This window comes from Triticum aestivum, chromosome 2D, assembly GCF_018294505.1.
Source record: "Triticum aestivum cultivar Chinese Spring chromosome 2D, IWGSC CS RefSeq v2.1, whole genome shotgun sequence".
In the NCBI taxonomy this organism is placed as follows: domain Eukaryota; kingdom Viridiplantae; phylum Streptophyta; class Magnoliopsida; order Poales; family Poaceae; genus Triticum; species Triticum aestivum.
Window position 1 is genome coordinate 149,230,564 of NC_057799.1, and position 9,812 is coordinate 149,240,375.

Consider the following 9,812-nt stretch of genomic DNA (forward strand, 5'->3'; position numbering starts at 1 on the left):
AGAAAAGGGCTCCAGCCCCGGTTCCATTTCCATCAGAAAACGAAACCCACAGAGCTTCTTCATCAGTTGCAATAAAATTGAGCAACATCAAGGTTGGTCGTGAAGCGCCTGGAGAGTAGGCGGACCAGGACAGTTGCATCTCTAACGAAAAGAAGCAACTTATCTTAATGGGAAATTTAGCAGGACATGAAAAAAAGTGCCATTGATTCATATTACTGGAGGCATTACATTGAAAACAACATTGGTTTAACGTGTCCTTACTTTTAACAGTGCGACTGCTACATTTTACCAGTGGCATTACATAAGAGCGGCTCGGGGCAACAAACATCAGAAGAGGATATCTGGGTTGGTCCCATTTTTGTTCGGTATATAGCCACCTTATACTGTGTGAGGCTAGCAAATCTAGTGCTGGACTTACTCTGTTGACTTGTCCCCCAGTCCCCACTTTCTTTCCTTTTTCAACCAATAGATCGGGTTTATATTGAGTTTGTACTGCGTTCCCTTTATTTCCCTATTAGACCTAGAGACCAGTTGGATAGCTAGTCTCTGCTACTTTTCGCCCCCATTATTTCCTCTTTCGACCAAGTCCTAGATTCAGGTAACAAATCTTCCCCCACCCCCACCCCCTTTCTTCCTTGTTTGAACCAAGTACTACTAGATTCGAGTGCATGAACTAGTTTTACCTCTTAACAGTAAAAAATTAGGTGGTTTTCGAAGAGCCGATCGATCCTATCTACACGAGGGGGCCTGAGAAATAGTAAAAGATAGAAATGCAGCGACGTTAGGAGCTCAGGAAGTAGAGCAAGGCCGGTTTCGAAGGAAGTTATACCTGAGGGTCGCCAGGATGTCGCTAGGTGGGCGGCGGGAGGACGGATCTTCCCACACTACGGCAGCTAGGAAGAAGGGGTGGGAGGCCCTCCCTCGCCAGCGATGCTTGGGAGAGAATGGCAAGGCACGCTGATCGGGACGCGCTGGCAGTGGGTAAGAGCCGTCGCCGAGGACGACCGCGTGAACGTTGCGCCTTCTCACCTTCCCCGGCGGAGAGGATCCGGCTGGATCTGTGACCAGCGGTGAGTAGAGAGAGAGAGAGAGTGTGGCCACTGCTGTCGTGTTTAGATCTGGAGAGGATGAGATAGTGTGAAGAGAGCAACACTAGCAAGCAAGCGCGGAGGCTCCTGCCTATATAGTGGAGTACTAGTTTTCTTTTGTCTACCGGCCGGAGCCGGCTCGACCTCGGCAATGACTGTCGAGAAGTCTTCATGCACGTGCCCCGGAGGCGCAGTTGTCATCATTTTGATCTGAAGCACCGGATTATAACATATAACACGAAAAAATGCCACATGACAAGAAATCATAACCTCACTGCCCAAAGGAGACAAGATGAATCCCGACGGACAAACTAGACGAGGATCAAAGCTCAAATTAAAGATAAACTTGTAGAAAAGGGGCCCCTCGATAGTAGTCTTCGTCCATGTGCCCCAATGACTAGCCCAACTCAGTTGTCGCTGTTTAACCCTCGCAGTGATCCGAAGCACATGACACCTAATTTTGCGAGATGACAAGAAACCTTTTTTTAGATTTCTCACTAGAACTACAGCCCTGTACAACACAGCCTGCACGATATGTAGACGATAGCCAATCCAGGCGTGACTGCTGGAGTCTGGTCACATGCATGGACGAACTGATCTTCCATGTCTTGGAGGGATCGTCCAGGTACCAAGGTGGACTATGTGCTTCTATTAACTCAGCCGACTTCCGGGGCCGGGGAGTGTGCCTATGGTCGGTTCTCAATTGCGGTCCCACATGTGTGTGCAAACGCAATATGACGCGCGTTCCATTCGGAGAGCGGCGTGCCAGACCGACCGACCGTCTGTGGTGCGACGCGAACGCGACGGGCGTGCTGTATACTCCGTACATGTGTACCACCATTTTCCTGAGGCTTTACTCCATGGCGCAATCCATGGATACAAAATTACTATACTATACTATTTAGAAGTCGAGGGCAGGGCTTTTCCCACGCGGTAGGCGTGGCAGTTCTGCCTAGTCGGTTCGACAGAGACGCGAGAGGATGAGGGAGTAGGCTGCTGCAAACGTAGGGCTGTGTGATTTGATAGTGAGTTACTGCTGGACAGGTGGGGCCCAGTGATTTGACTTGCCATTATCATTTTAACTACGGCGCTACAACAGGCTTGAGTCTCCCGATTCCTGACCACCTCCATACAGGTGCCTCTCCCGATGCTCCACCATGTAGAGGCTGGCTCTTGCTTGAGAGCCCACTCCTCCACTTTTTCCTTGCCTCTTTCCCCCACATATGCAAAAATGCCATGTAAAGCGGGCTTATAGCCCACTATTGTACTTGATCCTACATGTGCTAAGCCTGCCACATAGGCATAAAGTCTGATGTGGCAAGTTAATTAAGAAGAGAGAGACTAGTTTGGTGACCCCGGGAAGAAACGGTGCTAAGCGCGTGTACCTAGATGATAGATTAGTTTGGTGGTAGGCGCAACCATGATACGGGCTGCTGGCAGCCCTTGGATCTGAGATTGAACGGTAGCATGCTAAGTTGCTGCAAATTTGCAGAATAACCCTCCACGATAGGATATTCACCCATAGGTCTAGAATCACGCCATGCAACCATTCGATCTCAGATCCAAGGGCTCTCAGAAGCCCGTATCATGGTAGAATGGAAAGCTTCGTATCACCTGTAATTTTCCCGATGCTTGACATGACATCGAAAGCCATTTAATTGGGCGTCGAGTAGACATGACATCTAATTGGGTCCCCATAGTACTGTGCATGAATCCATTTATCCACCAGGCAAGCCACTACCCTGTCATTCGCACGCCCCCCCCACTCGACATTTTTACAATCGATAAACCGCTCCTAGTCGTCCCGTCCTTTCACATTACAGCAGTTCCACTAATACTAACCCTCCTCCCAAATCCATGGCGTCCCAAATCTCCATGATCGGTGGTGAGTACAAGGTTAGAACCATCACCGGCGATGAGTTCGACGTCATCTACACCCGTTCTTCCGCAACGGTGAAAGAATGCCTTGCTCGCTTCAAACGCATGTTCGAAAACTCAAATGATGAGTGGGTCGCTGGGGTAGATGTTGAGTACACCACAGTCCTGGGAAGCGAGAAGAAACTAAAGGAGGCAGAGAAGAAGAAGCCCGCCGTGATCCAGGTTTGCGTGCATGACTTATGCTTGGTCTACCACATATGCCATGCCGACATTGAGTGCGAGGAATTTAAGAAGTTCCTCAAGGGCAGTCGAGTCAAATTCGTTACTGTAGACTTTAGGAACGACAAGGAAATCCTGGGTCGGATAGGCCTCGTTGTAGGTGACCCCTTCGACCTCCAGAAGGAAGGGCTGGTGGCCTCCCTTGATCAGCCTTCAATGCTGACCCTGGCAGGAGCCATGGTTCATCCTCCGTACGGTAAACTAGAGAAACCTCCGTACACGTTTCATTGTCATGCATGGAAGTGGAATGTACTAGATATGGACCACATCCACTACACTGCAATGGATGGCTACCTTTGTTTCAATATCTACAAGGGTTGGATGAAGAGCAAGAGCCAAGTGTGTGGTTCAAGCAAAGAAGTATCGCCCAAGAGGAGGAGGGACAAGGACGAAGTCGAGGACATGGACGAGGACTCCGAGTAAGGTGGCAGTGTCATTGCTCATGGTGATTCTAATGCAGTGTCTACTGGATTAGTTGCTTAGTTTAATTTCTGGTGTGCTTAGTTTTATTTGAGGGGTGTGTTATGCTGAGCCCCCAGCAGAACTATGTTATGTTTTTCTCGTTATATTTCGTACATTTCATCTTTTAGTTGGTATAGTACTGCCACTCGTTTCTTGACATTATATACGTACAATATATATGGCCAATATCATATAGCCAGCGGTTTAGTTGTCAAAGAATTTCAGGGTGCTTAGTTTTGTCAAAGAATTCCAGGGTGCTTAGTTTTATTTGAGGGGTGTGTTGTGCTGGACACCATAAACTTATCATTGTGAGAATCGGCTTATTTTTGTCATGTAACATGGTCAACGCGGTTTGACGTGAAAATAACAATGTTTAATGGCATTTCTGAGCAAACATCTAACTTAACGATGGCATTTTTTAGATATCTAATTGCATTTTTGAGCAGGCATCTCATGGATCGATGGCATTTTTTGAGTAGTTGTAACTTCTAATGGCAAATCTGAGTAGTGATACACAACTAGTGGCATAAATAATAAGAACCCGAGAATTAAATAGGGCTAATTTCTTTATTTCTTTATACCTTTGTGTGCGAAACAATATACGCTGCCTACCGCCAGATTTTCTTTACAGAGGCAACGTACAACTATATGAGTGCCCTGTTAAATTTTGGAATTATTTGTCACGACCGGATTTTGGGATATAAATTCCCAGAAAAACGGTCTGTGTGCTCACCAGCCCCAGGATTACTGTTAGCTGATGAGGCACCAACTTGATACAAGAATTCCCAGCAAGTACAAAAATATGTAGTACAAGACCATTTAGGCCTAGGAGTACAACACTTGGTTACTAGTGGTTGACGGCGGAAGCGGTTGGATACATCTGCGTCTATGGAACTCCATTTCCCACTAGAACAGCTGACCAGGATAACTCCTATCTTCGCGAGGTTGCAAACGTCAATGCGTAGGTTCCGAGGTTGTCACCGCGATGCTTATCTCCAAGCAAGGAATCTGGCCAAGACAATAGCCAGGGACAAGCCAGTGAGTATGTTTGAATGTACTCGCAAACATTAAGAACACGGGTATAATATATCAAACCTGCTCCGGATTAATTAGATGGTCACACGTCTGTCACGAAATATACGAAAGGCCAAGATGCACACATATGGTTAAAAATGTACCAAAATAAAATACTGGGTGCCAAGCGAGTGTCTGAATGACTCCTCGAGCGAAAAATGCAGAATAGTAATACTGGTGCCAAACGAGTGTCTGAATGACTCCTCGAGCGGAAAATGCGGAATAATAATACAGGTGCCAAACGAGTGTCTGAAAGACTCCTCGAGCGGAAAATGCAGAATAGTATGCCGCAGTCGGGCGTCTGAGCGACACCACATAAAGGGCTTATAAAAGATAAATGAACAACAAGCATGCCGCAGTCGGGCATCTGAGCGACACCACAGAAAGGGCTTATAAGAAAATAATCACAGTGAATATCCAAGCGGTAGGACCATCCCAGAGATACTCAATAATATACGTAATATAGATGGTTAGTCCAAAATAATAAAGATCACAATCCATATGTGCCACAATCATAAACAATCTTTAATACAGTCGTTTCTCCATCCGAAAGCCGATAATCTACCAAGCCCTATCTCCATCCGAATACCGTTACTGAGATCTAGTTAAAACGTTCTCCATCCGAATACCGTTACAGATTTAACTCAGACTGTGGTCTTTACACAAGGACATGACTATCCAACAGGATATATCCTCTGCAGAGGGGGTACCATTTTCCACGAGTAACGGGATTACTCAGTCCCTCGGGACTAATTCCGTCTACGGTCTTTTGATTGAAAACACGCCTGACCTGCACACACCAGCTTAACTCACCAGTGTCTGGAATCACCCACGACACCCGCCAAGCAAAACTCTAAGTGGGGAGGCTACAACCTCGACGTAGCATGGGATCACAAAATTTATACCGCGCGCAAACTGGGGAGCTACCCCTTCGGCTACAACCGAAACACCCATGCCCCCGGACCGGATGACTGGCTTTAATCCATGGCCATGGGACCCTCATCACGGCCTCTCTGTACGGTGTGTGCTTTGGAAAGGGGTTGACAACCTACTGAACCATACCCTGTCCCCTGCAGGGACAAGTGGGGGTACCAACAAAAAGGAAGCTATTGATCAAGACTCGGTCTACAACCGACTCAGGTGGTCCAAGTATCCACCAACAATATTACCACTAGTGAAATAAATCACCACTCCTCGAGCCTCACCAAGCCATGCCGGGCATACTCGTCTCGACGAGGGATTAGGGACAAGCTCGTGTCTACCCAAGACCACGACTTTCCCGGCTTCCTACCGGTGTGCAACAGAAGCTCACGAGGATGACCCAAATCACTAGTGTATCCATTGCTGACCACAAAACAACTCCAAATGCACTCCTGCACGAGACCATATCGATACATAAAGCTATCATATACTCCAAGTCAAAAGGTGTTGTGATCGCATCCAAACACCACAACAAAATATTATGCCAGAGTTCAGAAATGCTTGCCTTCAAGAGTATGCAAAGGGTGCACTTATTGGAAGCTTTCCTTTTCCTCCAAAAATCCTATTTTGCAAAATACACAAATACAAATATTTCAAACACAGTACCAAAACCTGTCTCAAATATTTTTGAAATAAACCTTAAAATAAACTAGATGAAATTTGAGAGAGGTAGGAAAAAGAATCAACTCATTTGGAGTTTTATTTTAAAAGTTATAGCCAGTCAAAGTTTGGTCAAACTCTGTTTTTAAATAAAACCAGAAAAGAAAACGATTCAGAAGAAAATACGCTTTCGCAGTAGAGGAGACGCACTCGGGAGTTTGCGCCTTCACTTAAACAGAGGGAGCGGTCGCGCGGGTCACTGACAGTGGGTCCAGAGGGCCCACTGGTCAGGTTTGACCGTTTCTTCCCTCCTCCTCTCTTCTGCCCGACGGGAGCGGGGCTCCGGTGATCGCCGTCGACGAACGGCAGCACCTCACGGGCATCCAAGGGCGGGGATGGAACGGCTAGACCGAGGCGGTCCTTTGGGTGGTTGATGGGTCGTCGGAGGTGGAAGGAATCGCCGGCGGCGAGCTCCGCGGCGGAGAAAAGCTACGGTGGTGAAGTGACTTTGGTGCTCCGGTGGTCTCCGATTGAAGTTGAGTAGCTGGGCAGCTCCGCAAGGACCAAAGGGAGCGACTGGTGGTGTTGGATTGGTGGGGAAGGGCTTGACTGCGACGAACGGCACTGGATTGCGGCGGCAACCGAACTTGCCGGAGTTGAGGAAGATGGCCACTACGGGTCGATCTACTGCGTGGGAAGCTCTACGGGGAGTGTCTGATGTCGCCTGACTGCTTGGAGGGGCTCGTGGTTCCTTTATATAGGCGCTCGAGGTTGGACCGTGGCGGTAGAAGATAGGATCGCCGGCGACAGCCGTTGCTGTAGTTGTAGGGCATCGTGGCGGCGACGAACGCGTTCCGACGAGTGGGAGGATAAGCACGGCCTGTGCTCTGGGGCAGCTGGCGTGCGCTGGTGGTTTGGGCAGCGCCGTCCGCGGCGGAATCTGCTGCCAACGCCGGCGTGCTGCCAAGGCGGCGCTGCAGGGTGTCAGGGGGAGCTTGGAGGGTACTGGAGAGAGGGCGAGTGCCTGGCGGGGTTCGGCAGGCGAGCAGGGGTCAGAGATGGGACGCGACGAGGGCGGCAGTGCGGCGTGTCGGCGTAGTGCGCGCGCGTGCAAAACGTGCGCTCTGGGCGCGCGCAGAGCACGCACGGCACCTGTTCGACGAAATGCCAGAGCGCTCTAGAGCTCGAGGGTGGAGCTGGCACTGCACAGGATGGAGGCAGGGGTAACAAGGCACTCAGCGGACAAGGTGGATAGGTCAGGGGTTCAAGTCCACAATGCAAACCAGAGAGCTTGCCAAAAATGACTGTGCACACCAGGTGTTCGACAGAATGCCAGATGCACTTAGGCAACTCTTGGAGTGGCCAAAATCTCCAGATCAGTGTCTCCTTAGATGCAGGAGATGGTGGTAAAATTAGTTTGGCAAAAACAGAAAGTTGTTAGTGCAAGTTTTGCAAAACTCCAGTTTTGGGCAGAAAGAAAAAGGGTTTAGAACATGCACTTCGAAACCTCCAATGAGCCCAATCTCCTAGACTTAACAGTTTGGTAGGGAGGGCTACAAGTAGGAAAAAGCTCAGGGTTACTAGGGAAAGGAAAAATAAGGTTGCAGTACAAATCACCAATTTGGACCAGAATGCAAAAGAGGCTGATCTACTCAAATATATCAAAGAACATCACTGGGTTTTTGCTTGAAGATGAATTGTATACATCCATTGACATCTCCAAACACTTGAAAGAATTTTTAAAGAAATATTTAAATGGGTTGTAGTGCAAAAGTGCCTACTGGACCAGATTGGAAAATTGGAGTAGAGCTCAAAATCTCCAATGGCCAAAAGGTAATTTTTGCATAAAAGTGATGTGGGAACATCACATTACATCCCCAAATTTTGGTGGAAATTTTGAATGCATTTGTAAAAAAGGTTGTAGTGCAAATAGGCTCCAAATGCAAAAGAAACCATTTTAAAGGAAGAAAGTTTTGAAGAAATAAATATTGCAACATTTGAATCCACTGATAAATAATTGTTTTATTATAGAGAGCAATCAAGTCCAACAATACCTTTTGAGAGTTTTTCCACTAGAGGCAAAAATCCAAAAATCACAAAAGGCAAGACTTGACAAAAATTGAAAAGTTTTATTTCCTGGCAACATTTAAATAAATAAAACAAGGCCAAAGTTTTGGGCTGTCACATTATTCTGGGTTCGTTTGGCCTTTTTTATACATTAATTGAGTTTCTGGTCATCTAATGTGCATAATTCAAATTTGAACTACAAGCACATGCTCCCGTGCACCAAAGTTGACTGAAAAATCACATGTGTGTCCTCGGGTGAATTTCTAGGTCCCATGCAAGAAATGGGAATGAAATTCAAACATCTGGGCATCGTGGTTCGGCCGAGAACATTGAGAAGCTTGGTTTTAAAATTCTTGTAAATCCAAAACACGCCTGAAAATCATGAAACTTGGCATGGTGTCATGTCATGGTACTACCATGCTGTGGTAAAAAATGCATAATAGGAACAAGTTTTGGTATAAGTTTCTTGCAAAATGGAGCTTCTCTCAAGAAGGCTCGTGGTTCTGAGAGGGAACGTGTCACCTTTGTGTGCATAATTCAAATTTTAAATACAAGCACATGCTCCAGTGCACCAAAGCTGTTTGAAAAATCACATGTGTGTCCTTGGGTAAATTTCTAGGTCCCATGCCAGAAATGGGAATGAAATTCAAACATCTGGGCGTCATGGCTCGGATGGAAACATTGAGAAACTTGGTTTTTAATTCCTATAAATCCAAAACACGCATCAAAATCATGAAACTTGGCTTGGTGCCATGACATGGCACCAACATGCTGTGGTAATTTTGTTGTCCGATTTGCGAAGGCACACACATTAACAATCAACAAATTCATTTTGGAACAAGCGTTGTCACGTTACAATCGGAAACACAAGTATTATTGAAACCGTGGGTGTTCTATTTACCATATACGTGTCGCCACGCATCCCCTTTTTTTATTAGCTAGGAGGCGTCGTGCAAGGTAGCTATTTGAGTACGGGAGGCGTGCGATCAGACCCCTACGCGTGCTTATCGGGAGGAGAGCCCTTTGACCTCCATCTGCCGTCCACCTCTGTCCCAAGGTACCATTAATGGCGCCCGAGCCTCTGTTTAATGGCGTGGCAATGTCTCACTCGACTGAGATTTAAGAGAGAGAAAAGAAAATCTGAAAAGAAAATTTTGCACGGATCTTGATGTAAGATCCGACGGACCTATATAGCATCTACTGCGACTTATAGCAAGACTGATGAATATATATAAGGACGACGAGAGTGGATAATAATTGTCTTACATAATTAGGAAGATAATTAAAAAAGCCACATGCGGTTACGCCCGAAATACATTAGGGCAAAAGAAGAAGGAAGACGCATACAACGATCTGGCTCGCTGATCTCTACTTTCTTTATGT